At 43.4% G+C, this 19,336-nt stretch overlaps 1 long non-coding RNA gene across 1 annotated transcript in view; it reads left to right on the top strand.

Annotated features, from left to right (window-relative positions):
* Positions 1-18,692, top strand: part of LOC137482817 (uncharacterized) — a 30,157-nt gene extending 11,465 nt beyond the window's left edge. Inside the window, exons 2-3 of the long non-coding RNA XR_011004229.1 lie at positions 15,825-15,897; positions 18,556-18,692. This is a non-coding gene — a long non-coding RNA (uncharacterized lncRNA). The remainder of the gene's footprint in view (positions 1-15,824; positions 15,898-18,555) is intronic.
* The last annotated feature ends 644 nt before the right edge of the window (positions 18,693-19,336 follow it).

Genomic DNA, 19,336 nt, shown 5'->3' with positions numbered 1-19,336 from the left:
AAGGTGACAGTAAAAGTGCCAAGCAGAGCTGAAAGGGAGGAAGAGAATTCTGACTTCTGTGAAAAAGGTCTGAACTCTGCTCCTCAGCTACAACTGCAGGGACTTTCCTCCTAACTGAACCCTGAGGATCCCTTCATATGAGCCTGTTCAGTTAACTCCTTTATCTGTAGCTGCCAGCATGGCCACAGATGTGATAGGGGAAGCCACTGGTTTTAGTGGTGTGGTCAAAAGAAGAGTGAGGCATGTGTGCATGAACTTTTTTGGCTACAAGCTCTGCACAGTCTGAAGAATTGAACCTCCCACAGAGCCAGAGCCTGCCTGCTTTGTGGGCCATTCTGATTGAATTATTCCTCTGGCAATACACCCCCTGAGCTAAACTTAAATAATACGAAGCTGGTGACAGGCTGGTTTAGGTTTTAAGTGCATGTTTTTGATTAATTTGCTGTATTTCAAGAGGAAAAAAATGTGTAAACTTGGTCTTTGTTAAATACTACACTGCTTTTCACATGTTGTGGGTCTACAAAAATCGTATGCCTTTTTTGCCTACCTAATGTACATTTGCACATACGGGAGAGGCAGAATTGGGACACTCCACATTCAAATAAATACTTAGCAAAAGGGTGTAGGGGAAAATGAGGTTCTGTAAGGATTAGGACAAAGCTTTCAATGTAATAAGAAAAAGAAGCACAAAATGCAACTATTAAAACCCATACATTCTTGTGCTCTGTTCACGTGGCCATACTGACACATGGTGTATAGAAGAGGTGAAATTCTCTCTTCTGTACCCACACATTCATATGTGCCTGTGTGCCCATGTTCATACCCACCAAGCTCCCACATAGCATGTAAGAGAGAACCTATTTAGTGGTCTTAATAAAACTACAGTTTCATAGTTCTAATAATCCACAGCTAGGAAAATACATGCTTTCTTCTTTCATCTTTAGATTTATTTGAGAGATTTTTGTTTTGTGGTTTTACTGGGTGACTTTTCCAATGAAGTGATTTAAAATAATTTCATTTCTTTGAAGACCTTAGTGGTTACCATAGAAATACGTTAGCTGCAATACAAGGAATAATTAGTTTATGTGTTCCTTTGTGTCCCCTAATTTCTTCCATTCAGGATTTTTAAGCATATAATTATAGGGATTATTCAGCTTCGTGATCTTTTTCCCCCATCTATAAATTCATTTAAAGACAAAACTCTGATGTCTGTAGAGCATAAATAATAACGATCATATGTGGTAATTAGTCCAACCCGTTTGTCCACATAGCAGAAACAATGTGTTTTCTGTCAGAGGCTGCAATGCTGACTAGTGGCTCTCTGTGCTTCCAGTGTGGCATCTCCAGTTATCTGTTTTATCCCTTATGGCTACTCAGCCAGTGACCCTCAAGAGTTAAAAATGGGACTCTTGAGAGCCCTGCAGGACACTTCTTTGTGCTGTTCAAGTTCTGGGACAGCTCCTGTCAAGTTTGACAGGAAAGGCATCAGCAAGCTCCAGAAGTCCCTAAGGCTGGGTGACAGCTGAGCAAGGACAGGAGTATTGCGACACTGGGGCTGTTATTTAACACCTCTGCCCTGGCTGGATTTGTCGAGTAGGCAAAGTTCTGCCTCTGTGGAAGGGCTGAAACCTGTAGGACTCCTCCAACAATACTTGTGATGGATCAGGCTTTTTGCAAAATGGCAGTTTTCCCTGAACACAGGGAAGGGTGTTGGAGCCCTTCAGAGTACTTCAGAGGTTAAATCACTTTTCAACTATTGTCCCTTGGGAGAGATGTTCTCTCTTAAAGCTCCAAGATGAACAAACAGGAATAAGAAATAATATTATCCCACCCTTGTTCCCTTTCTCCAGTCCAATCTGCCTGGAACTGTTCCATGCAAGGGAAAAGCATCAGGAGCAGGATTTATGCACAGCCTTTTGTTGCCCACAGCCTGCTGCTGCTTGGGAGCCAGGATGCTGCTTATGGAGGGGGTGGCTGTGGCCCTATGCTCCTGAAATCCTGAACCTGGGGAGAGGTAAGGCCCTATGCTCCTGGAATCCCAAACCATGTCCTAACTCTGAATTCTTCTTTGGAGAAGAGAGGAATACTGCCACTACCTTGTTCTAGCAAATCTATTCCAATGATTCTCCTGGGTCAAGCCTTTAAGGAAAAACAACAATCAGTGTCATGTGGCTTTCAAGGGCACTGGTCTGAGCTAGGTTAAAATCATGGAATGATTTGTATTGGAAGGGACCTTAAAGTCCATCTCATCCCAGCCCCCTGCCATGGCCAGGGACACCTTCCACCAGACCAGGCGGGTCTAAGCTCCATCCAGCCTGTGCTTGAACGCCTCCAGGGATGGAGCAGCCACAGTTTCTCTGGACAGGGCGCTGATCCCGGTGATTCCACTGCTCCCGGTGTTCCCATTATTCCCGATGTTTCCATCATTCCCGGTGTTTCCATCACTCCCGGTGATCCCATCCCTCCCAGTGATTCCATCATTCCCGGCGGTTCCATCGCTCTCGGTGTTGTGTTCCCATCATTCCCGGTGTTCCCATCATTCCCGGTGTTCCATCATTCCCGGTGTTCCCATCCCTCCCGATGTTCCATCATTCCCGGTGTTCCCATCATTCCCGGTGTTCCCATCCCTCCCGATGTTCCATCATTCCCGATGTTCCATCATTCCCGGTATTCCCATCATTCCCGGTATTCCCATCATTCCCGATGTTCCATCATTCCCGGTGTTCCATCATTCCCGGTATTCCCATCATTCCCGGTATTCCCATCATTCCCGATGTTCCATCATTCCCGGTGTTCTATCATTCCCGGTATTCCCATCATTCCCGGTGTTCCCATCATTCCCGGTGTTCCCATCCCCCCCGGCCGGGCCGGACTCGCCCGTTCATTCCCGCGGGGGCTCGGCCTCTCCCGGCAGCGCCCCCTGGCGGCCCCGAGCGGGCGCTGCCCCCGCCGCGCTCTGTGCCGCTCCGGGCAGCGCCGGCGGCCGCGCTGCCCCTCGGAGCGCTCCGGCCGCATCTCCCCTCGGAGCGCTCCGGCCGCATCTCCCCTCGGAGCGCTCCGGCCGCATCTCCCCTCGGAGCGTTCCTCCCGCATCTCCCCTCGGAGCGCTCCGGCCGCATCTCCCCTCGGAGCTCTCCTCCCGCATCTCCCCTCGGAGCGCTCCGGCCGCATCTCCCCTCGGAGCGCTCCTCCCGCATCTCCCCTCGGAGCGCTCCGGCCGCATCTCCCCTCGGAGCGCTCCGGCCGCATCTCCCCTCGGAGCGTTCCTCCCGCATCTCCCCTCGGAGCGTTCCTCCCGCATCTCCCCTCGGAGCGCTCCTCCCGCATCTCCCCTCGGAGCGCTCCTCCCGCATCTCCCCTCGGAGCGCTCCGGCCGCATTTCCCCTCGGAGCGCTCCTGCCGCATCTCCCCTCGGAGCGTTCCTCCCGCATCTCCCCTCGGAGCGCTCCGGCCGCATCTCCCCTCGGAGCGCTCCTCCCGCATCTCCCCTCGGAGCGCTCCTGCCGCATCTCCCCTCGGAGCGCTCCTCCCGCATCTCCCCTCGGAGCGCTCCTCCCGCATCTCCCCTCGGAGCGCTCCGGCCGCATCTCCCCTCGGAGCTCTCCTCCCGCATCTCCCCTCGGAGCGCTCCTGCCGCATCTCCCCTCGGAGCGCTCCTCCCGCATCTCCCCTCGGAGCGCTCCTGCCGCATCTCCCCTCGGAGCTCTCCTGCCGCATCTCCCCTCGGAGCGCTCCTCCCGCATCTCCCCTCGGAGCGCTCCGGCTGCTCCTCACGGCCGGGCCCCGCGCGTTGCACTTCCCGCAGCACGGGCGGCTTGCTGCGGAGGGCCCAGGGCTCCAGCGGCTGCTCAGTGACCACTAGTCTAGGATAAAACTCTTATTCCTGTTTATCCATCTTGAACCTTTAAAGAAAGAATATCTCTCCCAAGAGACAATAGTTGCAAAGTGATTTAACCTCTGAGCTAGGGAGCCATCCCTGCTCAAGGGGTCAAACTCAAATCCCTGGTTCGGATGCTGGTTTCTACTAGTTCTGATTTTGTACAAACCTAATTCACACTCTGATATTCAGAACACAATTTCCCGGGTTTTTTAAAAAAATGTATTTCATAGATGAACTGTCAGCTTTAGTTTATTGAAATATAAAATTAATTTACTAATGCAAGGATGACTTTTGATAATAGAACATAATATCTGGGAATGGACACTCAGGGTAGAGCATTCCACTTAATGCAATACTTGCACAATTAGGAGTTGCTTGCCTTAAGAATTATTCTGAGGAGTAATAAAAAAAGAGCAAGAAAATTCTAGTTAATAACCTGGGCAAAACAATTATCCTTCTAAGAGTCTTTATTGAATCATGTATGCAAAGCAGAGGAGTTTTTCACAACAGATGTATTTAATCTTGATGCAGTAATGGTTTTAACCCCACAGTGTCTCGCAATTCAGTCAGAGTTTAGACTAGTTCTGATGTGCTTGAATAGAGCCTCTGGGATCATAAACAAGACTCTACTGTTGTGGAAGCCCCTCAAAGTCTTGTTATTTTCCAGCACTAACCATAATAATGAATGCCTGGAAGATCATTTATATAATGGCTCAATGGTTAGATTTCATAACTGCCTACAACAGGCCTTTGGAAGCTCTCCCAGTGTTTATTGAAATAAATGCTGGGGTGAGACCATGGTGTTTGTGTCGTAGATGTAAACTCCGCAGCAAGGAGAACAACCTCATGGCATGCCCTGCTCCAGAGTTTCACCCTTCCAGGGCGAGGGCAGCACCTGGCAGCTCTCCCTGCTCTCTGGTCGCCATTCAGACTGACACCGTTTGTACTTGGCTCCTGCTGGCCCCGGTGGTCATGTCGTGGAGCACAACAAAAGCTCAGGTCTGTGGAGCTGCATCAAACAGAGATACCAAGAAAAGACTCTCCTAAAAACCAGGATATTGATCTTTACCTCATTGCATCCCATGATGTGGTCAGGTATAAGTAGAGCACTGGATCTTACAGCTGGCAAAGCATTAGTGGGTCACCAAGACAATTTCCCTCCTTCACAAAGGATGATTCTCCTTGCTGAATATTTGCTAGTGCTTTATTGTGCTGGCTTTTGAATTCTGCAGTGCAGAAGTTTCTACAAATTACCCTTTTACCCTCAAAGTACTTAATATTCTAATTTTCTTATTTGATTTTCTTTTCTCATATTGAGTCTAAATTTCTCTTTATTAAGTTTCCTGTAATTGCTCCAAGATATCCATCCTATCCCACCCCACCTGCTTCCCTCCCCTCCATGTGAAGCAGGTACCTGTCAGATGCTTCTGGACCATTTCCTTTGGTCAAAGATATAAATATGTAATTCCTCTAATCTTCCCTCTACCACCTGTTCCCTCAGGCTCTTCATTATTTTCCTAGCCCTGCTCTGAACAGCTTCCCATTTATAAATATTATTTTATGAGGGGTTCTGAGAGGCTCATTCTGCCATCACTCTCTCCCCTTCCCAAATCCACACGATGCATGGAGCTTGTATTTTGGGTACAGACCTGGCTGATCCCACTCTCTTAGCTAGGGGAAGTTTCACTACCAGTGAGTTCCTTGTCCCACCATGTAACCAGATGCTCTGCAAGCAGGAGTATGGCACATCAAATGCTTCTTGCAGTTAAATATCTACCCAGAATAAAGTCTTGATGGCAAGCATGACTGATGGGGGAAGAAGATAGTTGTTTCTGATGACTTAAAAATCCTTTTCTGAGGACTTCTCTAGTGTCAGAGATCTTTCCTCACCTGGCTTTTTTTACAAGCAGGAATGGACACTGAGACACAGTTGTAAGTTATATAACTTGCTTTTTAAATCACAATTTAATCTCTGTCAATATTATCTGCTGAGTGCGGAAGACCAAGATCTGTGCTTGCAGTGTTTGTCTCCTGTGCTCTGGGATTCCTGCTACCATGGTATTTCTTGTGACAGTGATGGCATATGATGCTGGCGAGGGACTTTTTATAGTGACACATGGTGACAGGACAAGGGGAAATGGCTTCAAATGAGATACAATAAGTGTAGATTGGATCTTAGGAAGAAATTTTTCTGTGTGAGGGTAGTGAGGTTCTGGCAGTGAGGCTTCCCAGAGAAGCTGTGGCTACTCCACCCCAGGAAGTGTTCAAGGCCAGGCTGGACAGGGTTTGGAGCAACCTGGGATAGTGGAAGGTGTCCCTGCCCATGGCAAGGGGGTGGCATGAGATGGGCTTTAAGGTCTCTTCCAGTGTAAACCATTCTGTGACTCTGTGATTTCTGACTGGTTGTGGTATATGAGCCTGTGTGTTGTTCTAAGGACTTTTATATTTATCTAGAAAATAAGCAGTTAAAGTCTGCAAGTGGAGTTAGTTTTGGGTAAGAATATTTAGAGACTTGACTTAACCTCTTTGATACAACATTCAGATTTTATTCTGTAATAGACAAGTTTGGATAAATTTATGTTTACGAGTCTTTTTGTGATAAATTTTGTGTATACATAGAACAAACCCCAACTTCTGAAACACTAAGTACTAGCAGTGAAATATAATGACCAGCAAGTATTTAATTTCTTGAAATAGACACCAAGAGAAATATATTTCAGTTTTTTGTTATTTGAACATCTTTTAAAGAAGTTAATCTTTACAAGAACAAAAGAAAAAGCTTGAACAGTAAGTCTACATGAAATGATTGTGTAAGTAAATATCCTCCCAGTTAAGGGAGGATAACCCAAGTGAGCCTCATGCACACAGCTTGCGTGAACAATAATTCAGACCGTGGCTGAAATGGGCGGCCACACCTTCCTTTGGGATAAATCATCAGTATAACGTGTGGATTTGGCCCGGGGTTTATGATTACTATGTCCTGCTTCTGCTTGAAGTGCAGGATGTTCTGTTGGATGTTTACCTTTGCCTTGGCCAATTCTGAGAAGAATAAGGGAAGGAAGGATAGGGGTGTGTGGCAGGAGCTCCTGGAGCAGCAGTAGTTTTGCTCAAGGAAAGTCCAATTCTGCTGCTTGGTTGGCAATTATTGTTACTGGTTCTTCTGCTACTTAATTTCTTCCTGTCTCCTAGTGCTTGGGAAGGCTGATCTCAGACATGACCTCTACAAGTGACAAATCCTTAATGTCCCTGTCAATGCTCAGATTGACAGGGAGCTCAGAAGGTGGTGGGAGGGGGTATGGGACAGCCAGAAGGTGTGTGGGAATGGGAACAGAATGATGTAAAATCTGAGAGCTGTGCCAGTGCCTTTGTAGTTATTGTTGTTAGACAAAGACCTAAAAATAAAAAAAACGAGCCCAAGTGTGCCATGCAGATCATACTGTGGAAAAGTGCTCCATCCTCCTCACACAAGCCAGGCCTGTTCCTAGACAACTCTTGAACTGGAAGTGAAAAGCAATCAAGGTGAATTCTTCCCTGTTCCCACCACAGATCTCTCTCAGCAGAGTGAAATTGCATCATCTTTGTGGACTTTCTGGGCAAGGCTGGCCACCAACTGTTGTTGAGGGTTTAAAAAATTTAGAAAATTGTATCATTGCAACATCCATGGATCTGAAGTTCTTTGTGCTTGGTTTAGTGTTCACTTTGATCTGCCTGGAGAATCTAACCATAGTTAGCTGTTTAATAAGCAGGGAAAGGATGTCTCGCGTCTTTTGGCCAATCCCCTGAACCACTACAGGAAAAACTGCCTTCATCATTCAGGTGAAAAACTCTTTAATCTGCTCTAAATAACTTCCCATGTGGGAGCTCCACAGCCTCTCCAGTCAGCTGATTCCAGTGCTTTCCTCTCATTCAAAGGGTTTTCTTGATGTCTAAGCCGAATCTTTCTTGCCAGAGTCTAAGTCCATCCTCCTCACTGATTTTTTTGTGGACATGCCCAATAAAATGTTTTCTTGCTTGGAAATCTTTTAGAGAGTGTGGTCATGTCATTCCCTTGCTGGAGGCCCATACATTGAGCTCAGCAACCTCAATTTTCTTAGTCCTCTCTCATGGGCCATATATTTGAGTTGTCTGATAATTCTTCTCTTTGGCTTTTGTATTCTTGGACTCTCTCCAACTGTTCCAAATCTTTCTTGAAGTTGAATCCCCAAAATGGCTTGGTGGTGACACAGCTGAGACCACAATGACACAGAACACAGCTGTTGCATTTTGTTGTGTATACTACAGGAAATACTGCGTATTCAATTTTTTTATTTTGGGGAACAAATCACAATTATTGACTCCTGTTTGGTGTTACCCTTTGGCAGGATATATCTGCAGGGGTGTATTTGTGCTTATTAATTTCATTTATACTTGTCCATATTGGACTTCATTGATTTTTACTTCTGTTGTAAACATCATGTTGCTCTTCCTCTTGTTCTCTGATGTGTTTGCCAAGGCTTCCACATCCACGTTATCTGGAAATTGAGTTTCCTGAAGATCCTTGATGAACCAATATGATAATGAGGTGTTGATTGGCTCTCTGGCTCTGTCTGGATACCGAGGTCCTGAGGAATGGGGGTAGCCACTTCGACACCCACACTGAAGAATCACTCAGATTTTATAGGGCAAAAAGGGGCCAAGTACTCCCAAGAGATTTGTCTAAATATGCCCAAATCTGAGGCTTTTTTATGGCTGTTTTTTTTTTTGTTTGTTTGGTTTTTTTTTGGTTTTTTTTTTTTTTTTGTTTTTTTTAATAGACAGTCCAGATCAGGTGTTACCCCCCTGCAGGCTAAAAGGTTACCTTCTTTGGGGACTGGGACCAGCCTGAGAGCCACAGCCTCATAAGATTTCCAGCTTGTACCAAGTAGTTTCTGTGTGGGTAGGAAGTGCTGCGGTAAAGGGATCTGAAGATAAGAAGGGGCAGAAAACTTTCAAACAGAAAGTGTGAACCAAAGCTTGGTGAAGTCAATGGAAACTCTCTGACTGGTACCTCGTGGCCATGTGGAGGGCTGTTAAAGAGGGGCACAGAAAGAAAAGCTATACTGTTGAAGCAGAAAGGTTGTTATGATAGGAGAGGAAAATACATTCTGTAGTAACTTCTCGGACTCTGGAAGTACAGCCTTCCCCAGGTTGCTTGGAAATGTTTAGAGAAAGCCCTTTTGAATTGAATAATTATGGTAACACAGGACTTGAAAGAGAGAAAGAGGAGGTGGAACAGAATAAAACTAAAACAGAAATACAACAAATTTTGAAAAACTAAACCAAACTTCTGACTTTCTGAAACTCCAGGTGGTGTGTGCTATCCTGCACCCTTTTAGGGTTTCTGTTTTGAAAATCTACTTTCTCCTGTCTGTGTACAGAGTACATCATGGTTTCCACAGTGAAAACTGATCATTGTTTTCAGTGCAACACCTCCGTGGGCAGCAGGGATGATGGAACCGTAGGCTCTGGGTGTCTTTGGGACCCAGTGCCATGCAGATTCCTTCCCATTGTCCTCTTTACTTGAACATTTTGCTGCCATTCAATTAAAGGTGCTGTGTGATGTGGATGGTTGAATGCAGCATTTTCCCCAGACAGATAATTACTCTGCCTTTTGCCTTGTCCTTCTAATCACTACTAAAAGTGGTGCTGATAGTGCCTTTTGTGAGCCTGCAAGTGTTCGTGTGTTTACATAAAGTCTGAGGGCAGAATTTGTCTGTGCAGTAACGTTTTATCAGCAGCAGGTAGCAATTGCAGGAGAATAAGTCTCTGTCTGCTGCTTGGTTTCCAGAGCCTGTAGACTGCTCGTTACAATAATGAGAAATGCAAGTAAGCAGAGTCGCACCAGCACTTGCAGTCCCACTTTCTATTGCTGTCATCAAAGGGTTCAGGAAAGTTTGCATTCAGAGTAGTTTTTTTGCTAATGCACATATAGATGTGCACATTACTGTCTGGGAAATCTTGTGCTGTACATAGCAGCGTATGGGTAAGGCATGATCTGGGTTTGGGTGCTCGGTTCAGTGGTTGTGGCTAGGTGAGAACTGGGATTGAGAGCAGAAAGTCAATGTAACTCCAGATATCCCAAGAAAGAAATGTGTCTGGGAGAGGGATCATGACCAGAAAGCTGACAAAGTGAAGTTGTATGACCCTGGAGCATGAAGGTGGTGTGGATTTTAACCAAAAAGCTGACACTCACAAAGCACTTAGGAATCATCCTGACACAAAGCACTTAGGAGAGAATTGTAGTAGAACTTTGTTGACGACTCTCATTAATTTATGCCTTTTCTTTTGTTTTGCTGGGGGAAGTGTTTTGCTGTAGTGTCCTGGCACTACAGGCTTGTATTGTATTGAAAGGACAAAATTACTGTTCTTAGGCTGGATTTCCAGCTACTGAAGAGTTAGTGTGGAAGTCTGGTAATAAATCCCATGGTGATTTCCCACCGTTGCATTTTGTGCAGTACTTTCAAGTTTACCAGCCACACATAGGCTGGATAAAATTGATGCTGGTAAATTCACAAAATGTGTTACTATAGAGAATCCATCAAAAGGAGCCCCAGGAACACACCAAGGTGTTACATGCAGCCTCTGTTGTGGCCAAAAATAAAACATTTACATAACCCAGACCTTGAAAGTGAAAAAATAATCACAGAAACATATACTAGGAATGAGAAATTAATCAACTGAAAAATGGCATTTGTAACCTGAGAGTAACCTTTTTCTTTTAAGAGTAAAGTTTTTTAAATTAATCATGGCTTTATTTTTCTCTTTCTTCCTTTCTATTGTTCCTCTATCTTGGAATAAAATACAGTGAGGGATTGCCACAAAATCTGTGCAGCTTTTATAGCTCCTGTGAAATTTGAAGAAAGACATAAAATGGAAGGTACCAAGCTGACCTCATCCGGATGCCAACTTTCATTCTTAACAAGCACTCAAAATTTGGATTTTGCACAAGATGAAACACAACTATGTGTTATATTGATCTGACCTTTTTACATGTGTACCTGCCTGTGTGTTACATTTTCTCCTACACTCAGAGGTTATTTTAGATGCCCAAGAAATACTGATGTTCCAGTGTACTGCTTTAAACCCCCAGGAAGGCTACAGGAAGGGTACATTTTTTTAAACTTATGCTACATTTATGATTTTACAGTATTTCAACTCACATGCCCTTTTTTGGTGTTCTTCAAGAACACCCTTTTTCTGTTCTCTCCCAAACCTACTGCTACACATTCTTCCTGTCTTTGGGCACCAGGAGGACTTTTACTGGAGAATGAAATGATAAATTCAGGAAAGCCTTCAGCCTATTACTTAATTTCTGTTTCACATTCTGGTTTTACATACAAATATTACTATCAAAGTTGTATTTTTAAATTCTTTTTTACCAAGACCAAGAAAGAAACCATCAGTTTACAACTGAACTCTATTAACCATGAGGAGAGAAGATGCTTGAAGGCACTGGATTTCTGTAAGAAAGCAAAGTTAGTCAGTCATCACCTGTATTTTACTGGATTTGGTCATTTCACTTAATTAATTTTTAAAGTTTGATTGCAAAGAAATGTATATCCTCTTTGGAATTGCTTAAGTATTGGGATGAATATTTAACACAGATTGCCAGGGATGGAGCTTTGAAACACAATGTCATAGCTATTACAAAATAATGCATGGTTTCTTAAATATTTATTAATATCTTTTGCTTCCTTGCCAGTAAAAAGGAAAAGAAAGCTTAATCAAAAAAAAGAGCAAATTGCTTTTCTGTTTGCTAGCAGCAGTTGATTTCTGTGGATGCTTGAATGGATCTTCCAGCAGTGCTGGGAAACGAGCACATGGATCTCATCAACTTCTGGATCAGTTCCTGTGGCTGAACTGAATCTTGTGTGAGTTTGTGAGTTATCATAGTCCTGCTGAGCCCCCAGGGCTTCAGTCATTCCCACTAGATGATGATGGAGTCTCTTTTTCCCCCCAAACATGTGCTCAGTGTTTTCTATACTAGAAATAAAGCATTAGCTGGGTCAGAGGAACCTCCCTGCACGTTCAGCCAGGCTCTGGGCGTTGGCACAAACTCCACCTGTCCTTTGGGCAGACAAAGCCATGGGGACAAGCAGTGAGATGTCAAGTGTACCAGTGAATTCTGCTCAGGATCTTCCACGTTGCAACTGCTTCACTCAGGGGTTCAGAAATTGTTTTTCTACTAGAACACCAAAGAAATATTTGAATTAAAGACAATTATTTCACTTTTATATGTTTGGTTGTGCTTTGGTGCAGGTCAAAGCCAGGCTCAGAACCCACAGCTGCTCTCCCAGCAGTGCTGGATGCTTTGGGATCGGCTGTAATTCATGGAAAGCACATTACAAAATTATTACTGAAGAGGTAAGAGAGAAATACAGAGCTGAGAACACTTAAATTATGAATTTTAAAACTTTCCATTGTTTACTTATCTCATTAAGAATCTATCTCCATGCAGGCACACAAGCAGCAGGTACAAATATACCTTGATGTCTATCTTTGTTCCACTGTATGTTTGCCTGCAGCTCTCTATAGATAGAAACATAAACTGTGTGTATATCCTGCTGCCTTTTGAAACGTGCAGAACATTACCAACAGTTTCTTTTCTCTAGTTTGCTCAAATGCTTGTGGTTAGATATTCTGAAAGTATAGAATTAAAAAAAAAAAAAGAAAAAGAAAAAGACAAAAAGATTTTGGCACTTTGAAAATGAGCTGCTTTGTTAAAAATATGTTTTGAAATTTTTCTTTTATTTTTAATAAGCCAATAAACTATTTCATTTCTCACCCTCTGCATGCTGTATTTGATAACATAAAATCAGATAATATTGGTGATGAATAAATATTAATTCAGATCTGGAGGCACATACAGTGTGTGGCAATATTGAGAGCTGGAATTTGAGTGATACAGTGGGATTTTCAGAGCAGGACCGTATTGTGTGTTTGCTACCAGGAAAGTCTGGATTTAAGAAATAAAGCTTCTACTCAGTGTATACAGAGTTCTTTTTGCACCTTATTGGCTGTCTCAAATCCAAAATAAAAGGAGATGTTGAAAAGAAGAAATTTAAGTAAGATGAAGTGGACTTTTGTAATTATTTTATTCAAATAAGAAAACATTTGGTAGCAGCATTTAAACATGAAGAGTTAAAAAGGGAAAATTCCATATCAAAATGGTACTAAAAGAATGTAACAAACAGAAATTATGTTTAACAATTGAATTAAGATTACCTCTTGGGTAAAATTCATTATCTTCCTGATTTACCATTAATATTCAAAAGATACAAAGATTATGAGCACACCTGGCCTAATTATTTGCTAAAACAAGACTGAGTAGATGAGAACAGCACTTTGAATGTAATAATTCACATCAGTACTTGGAGACTTAAAGGAACAAAGACTTGTAGTGTGTTATTTCAAAGAGTTTTACTTCAAAAGTTATTAAAAATTGTCATGGATTAGTATTTAAGACAAACTCTTCACTCTTGTAAATTTATAATGCTGAAGTGCTGTACCAGGGTTCCCATTTTTTAATATCTTTCATGGCCATCATGTACTACTGAATTAATTCAATGTTACTTCTAGTTAGGATTCTACAGGCTTTTTCCTATTCTTGATAGAGTTAGGTTTCATCTTATGTACTTTTAATGATATAAGTTCATTTGGAATAACACTGGTATGAATTACTACAAAATAATTAATGGCTTAATCCTGATATCATCAAATAAGTAGTAAATGGTCAATGATTTGTTGCCAGGAGGATTTATAGCTGTGGTTCATGAAAGCTCTTAACACAGGTATTAAGTTAACCAGGGGAATTTCAGTATGAGGCCATTGGGAACATACTGCTAATTGTGTCCTCTGTGCCAGAACCAGCACTTAAAACCAAGCTGGCAAAATCCATCCAGGACTATGGGGAGAAACTCCTACTCCACTAAGTTTACAAAAATTAGTGTAGAAAATCATCAGTTTATCTGACAGGGTTCTAGCTTAGAAATGAAGACAAACACAGTACTCAGTATTTTAAGTAGATAATTATTTACTGAGTTTCTGAACCTTCAGTTATGTACTCTGAGGGTTTGAGCTGTGCATCAGGTTTGTAAGAAACTTGTAGCTTTTATTTCTGCTTCAAGCTTATTAGAAGTTACTACAACTAGCTCAAGAAAGACTTTTGCAAGCTAAATGGATTTGTGGCTAGCCCAGATAAATCCCCTTTATGAGCCACAACTGGCTGAAGTTGTTCTACAGAATTGTTCTGTTCCTTGATTCAATGGTTTTAATTTTCAATTTACTGCCATGCGTATTACAGCCTGCAAAGTGAAAGCCTGCTTTCTCTGGGCATTGACTGTAGTAGAAGCACCTCACACACGTGAGCTGGAAAAATGAAATAAAAATAAATCATAGAATCGCTGAATGGTTTGGGTTGGAAGGGACGTGGTGGTTTCCTGGTGAGAGATCAAGGGGTTAATGTTCCAAGGAGGGTGTTTCTCCTGGAGAACCATGTTCCCTTCCTCGGGAGTGTATGCAGAATTGCCTCTGGTTTTGTTGGAAGCTCCTGTGTGGGCTCAGTTTGGGCTACAAGAGCTCTGATGCCATCAATTTGTGGTTCACAGTTTTGAGGAGAGCTTTGCCTCAACGAATGAGCTGAAGCAGCTCTAAAATACTCATGAAGCTGACACGGAGCTGTGAATGAGCTGTGTTCTCTGATAGACTTGGGTTTAGGAGGGCTCTGGGAGGCCTTTTAATAGAGTTTTTGAAAGACGTGTTTTACATTAGAGTGTGGGGGGAAACTGAGGCTTAGTTTTTTGTATACAAAGGCACTGTACTGTGGTGTTGGGGTGGTCAAAAGGAGAAGGCATTGCAAGTGTTTGAGCACAGATATGAATGCTGACTTGGAGAGCTGCTTGTCACAAGGATGGGACCAAGCAGGGCCCTTTGAGCTCTTCTCACCTGGAGTCCTGGGCTGGAGAGCAAGCTCCAGGTCCAGGGATGGCTGAGCTCCTGGCGAAGTGTCTGGTCAGCAGGTTAGACTTTGCCCAAAGGTGCGAGGAAAGAGGAATGTTTAGGGGTTGATCTTTGACATGGGAGGAAGCAGTATCCCTTTGGCTGTGCTGTGAGGGAGATGGAGCTTTGGTGGCAGTTTTGACTGATCACTTTGACAGGGCTCCTTGGGAAGTCTCTTACGAATGGTACAATTCTCACCAGCCCCTCTCAGAGCTGCGCTGGGTGCCGTGGTCCAGGCCTGTCCTGTTGGCTCACCAAGAGCTCTGCCTGCTGCATCCCCATCCAGGTCTGTTCACCTTCCTTTCTGCTGGAGAATATTCTGTACCACTCATACAGAATCTCCCTTGTCTGTCCTTGCTGCAGGTTTCCCCCTCAGAAACCATTTGAGTAGTTCTGTTAGTGAAAATCATAACCAAGGAAAGTTTTTAATTAGAACAGTCAGACAGACACACACACACAAAAAACCAAAGAATGATCTGGAAAAAATCCCCCAAACTCCATTCGCCTGCCACACAGTGACAAATGGAAAGAAGGGTGGCCACTGCCTGTACTCGACAACGCTGCGAAGTGGTATTTTTGGAGGTATCTCGGGAGCATCTACCACATTTACAGCATGTGAGGCATCTCATCTGGAGCCGTTTTGATCTCCTGTAACCTACTCACAAACGCACACATTTCATAACAGGCCCTCTGCCCTGATAAGGATCTCTGAGTTTCTTCTGCGCGGTATCTGCAAACAATTCAAAGCTGTTCCACACAAACAAATGTGAGAACCCCCTGACCACAGACTGCCTTTAGAGCAGACCAAGATTTGATGTTACTCATATCTTCCAGTACCTGTAAGAGTTCAAACAGGAAACCTGGTTTTTCCTCTCATGTCAACAACTTTTTTTCTTCTTCTTCTTTTTTTTTTTTTCTGTTTGAACAGGCATTCAGCAGCAGGCTCATGCTCGAGTGGTGGAAGTCCTCTATTTCTACAGGACAAACAAGTATGTGCTCTGGTACGTCATTGCTGACATTAACAAGAACTGAATATGTGGTTTTCAGTGATCCTGTGGGTGCTTCTGTAGAAACGGACACATTGGCTTTGAGCAACCACACAAAAAAGGGATTCATTCATACAGGATATAGGTAATGCACAGCCGAGGGCTCACTGCGAGCAGTGCTCTGCTTGGGAAACGTCAGAAAAAACTGGCTGCTCTTTCTCCTGGTGCCGCTGCATTTTGTGCTTACACAGTAACACTTTTTATCACTTCAGCCTGTTTGTCATTTATACAATATCCTGCTTGCCAGGGCTCTAACGAAAAGTTTAAACTGAACAATTATTCGTATCCACTGATTAGGAAGTTTCATCTGAACACCTAAACTAATGATTAATTATCATGTCTCCAGAAAATATGAAAAAAACCTCATACCCAGATCAGCGATTTAGCCACAGCCACTCATTAATGTTTTGGGACTGCTGGGAATAGAAATTAGGATTTACAGATGCCATGCATTCCCCCTTGCACCGTACTCATTACTTAATGTTTCATAATGCAGATCAATAAATGTAGCAACTTTCACCAACTTTCAGAACTTTCCAGTCCAGGCTTGGAAATGCTTTAATAACATTTAACTTTACCTCTCCATGAATGTGGGAAGTGGAAGTTCATAGTGGAGAACAACTCTTGACAAAGACTAATATTTGTGGCAGAGAACACTGATTCTGTGAAGGAATGGATGACTTCTGAGGATTGTTTCCCCTCATTTGATTTATGCTTGACAGATGCAAAAAAACCCAATTCAAATACAACTGTGTTAAGAAAAGAACACACAGGCATTTCCATGACTTTCATCTTGCTTTGTATTTATGTCTTGATAAAACATGCTTTTGTGGCTTGTATCATCAAGGGGTGGAACATCTGGAAAAGTCTTGTTACAGAAAAGAGTCCATAAAGCTAAATATGGTGTTCTCTCCTTTTTTTTTTTTTTTTCCTTTTAATAAAACTCTCAAAGCAAACAGCTGGATAACAGTATGACTACTAGTAATACTCACTATGAGTGACAAATGCTGGAATGATGGTTATAGGATCCCAAAGGAAGAGGCAAAGAGGTGTCAGAATTTCTCAGGGGTGAGCCATGGCAGAGGCATGTGTGACAGTGGGTACCCCTGAGCTGCCCTGAGGAATACCAGGTTAAAAGGTAAAACAGCCTTTGGGAACCACCTGTCACACTTGAAATCATGCAGACCATTTCAGTAATTTGCTGAAAAGTTCTATCTTTATATCTTTATTTCTATATTTCCAATAGGATTTCTGCCCAGATGATTGAATTTGATTCCATGTATTTTTCCAGTAGTTGTTTCAGGAGCCAAAACATTTTATATAAAATCTGCAATCAAAAGCAGCACTGTCTTGATATTTGTACAGCTCTGCATTGGTGCTCTGTGTGCTCCCACTGAGCAGCTGCAGGCCTGTCACCTCCTGTTCTGTCTATCCACCTCTGCCTTAAATGCTTGTAAACCAGAGCCAAGAAGAAAGGAATCATTTGTGCTCAGTAAAGGAAATATTTGCTTTCTAATTTTCTTTCTAACTCTTAATATTTAATGAAGCTTCAGTAAAAAAAAAAAATATTCCAGGTATGGGCTGCTTGGAAACCTGATTCAGAGAAGAAACATGGACATAGGTTACATGGCTAAGGCCATGCTGTAGCAAACATCCTGCTGAATAAATGAGTACCCACAGTTCAAATTAGCAGCTCTTATCAGAAATGAGCATTAGAGCATTTACAAGCTTTTAATTATTTGCCTTCTGCTTTGAAATATATCTTGATGTGTCCACTTGGTTGACACCCCGCGTTATCCATGGGATCCGCACTTACTGCTCGCGATTCCCTGGGGCTGATCCTGACTCAGAGGATGCTGGTGATGAATGTGGTTCTGCAGATGTGCCTGGCTGGGCTTCCCTTGCCTAGGGTGGCTAGAGAGGGGCTGATCCTCAGAGCCATCCAGTGTCACCAGAGTTACTGATGGAATGGATCAGTTCTTGGTGCTTACATTCCCCAAAGGCAATTCAATGCTCCATGTGGATCACCATGTCCAGAGGGTTCTTCATGAAAATGCTGCTGATCCCTGCATAGACAGGGGTATGATGAGCTGAAATTTGGTAAATATATATAATTGCAATCAACTAATCTTCTGGGGCAAATGGGCTTTCCCCAGTAATTGCAGGTAGTGCTGTTACCAGTGTGTGTACAGTGGTGCATATTTTTATTTTGCTAGCAATTGAATGATAGATCATTGCTACTAGCCTGTGTATCCAGGAGAAAACAGATAAATTTGGTTCTATTTGAAGGGTTCTGTTACAAATAAGAAATCTGACACTCTGTAACCTTTAGAAAACAAATGGTTCACATTGCTACAGATTAGCACATGCATTAAGAACTTGTGTAACTCAGCACCCACTGTAGTTCTGGTGAACACGTTCATTGGTATTTGTGTAGGGTTTTAAACTGATTGAACGGGCCTGTGGAGAATGTAACATCATGCCCCAAAGAGCAGTGCAGCTCCTGACTCCCTGCAGTGTGCCAGAAAATTGGGCTTCTACCAGCACAGACAAGTTCTGGGAATTCTGTCATTGTAAAAATCTGTTTGTTACTATATTTAATGTTTTTACCAGGGCCATTGCATGCTGGAGTTGCCTGGGCCCAGCCTATCTGCCTGCCTGGGTGGTGCTCTCCCAGGTGAGTCCTGTGGGGTCTGATGTGAGTGTTATCTCTGCTCCCTTCCCCTTTAGTCCATCCAGAATTGCAGCAGGGCCAGCCCTGCCTGACGCTGCCTTTGTCAGAGAAGGAGCTAACCTGGTGCCCCAGACTTATTCGACAGAAATTCTCTTGGACTCTGGGTTGGATTTTATCTGTTTGAAATGGGAAACTCTGTATCAATATCCTTTCATGTCTCTTACTATCGTACTGTACAGTACAGAAGACAGAGGAACAATGGGTTGAATTAAATAAAGTGTTTTACAGATTCTGCTCCAGAACCTTTGCTTGATAGACAATATAAGGTAACAATATTGATTTACTAGGGACACCTTAGCCTCCAACAGAGCTCAGAGAGAGGGATCAGGACTTGTTTCTGATGCTCTGGTACCTGTCTGCTTTACACTGGGCAGCAGGGCAGGGAGACATACATGTGAGAAACTGCAGCCTGCCCTGTGGTGGGTCAGCTGCCTTAGGATGCCCTTTTAAAGGGATGACCTGGGACTTTTGGGAAGGTGCTTCATGTCTTCGAGGCCATAAATAACCTCTAAGATGTCAGGCTGGCATGTAGTGGGGAACAAGAGGGTCCTGCCTTCTTCTTCTGCTACCCCTACACTTTCCGCTGTGCGGATCCAGCCACCTGGCCAGGCTGTCTGCAATGTGTGAGGATTTCACCAGGGAAAAACGAGCATCCCTGGC

The sequence above is a fragment of the Anomalospiza imberbis genome, chromosome 15, assembly GCF_031753505.1.
Source record: "Anomalospiza imberbis isolate Cuckoo-Finch-1a 21T00152 chromosome 15, ASM3175350v1, whole genome shotgun sequence".
Classification (NCBI taxonomy): domain Eukaryota; kingdom Metazoa; phylum Chordata; class Aves; order Passeriformes; family Viduidae; genus Anomalospiza; species Anomalospiza imberbis.
The sequence above is the reverse complement of the archived record's forward strand: the minus strand, read 5'-3'. Positions and strand labels throughout refer to the sequence as shown.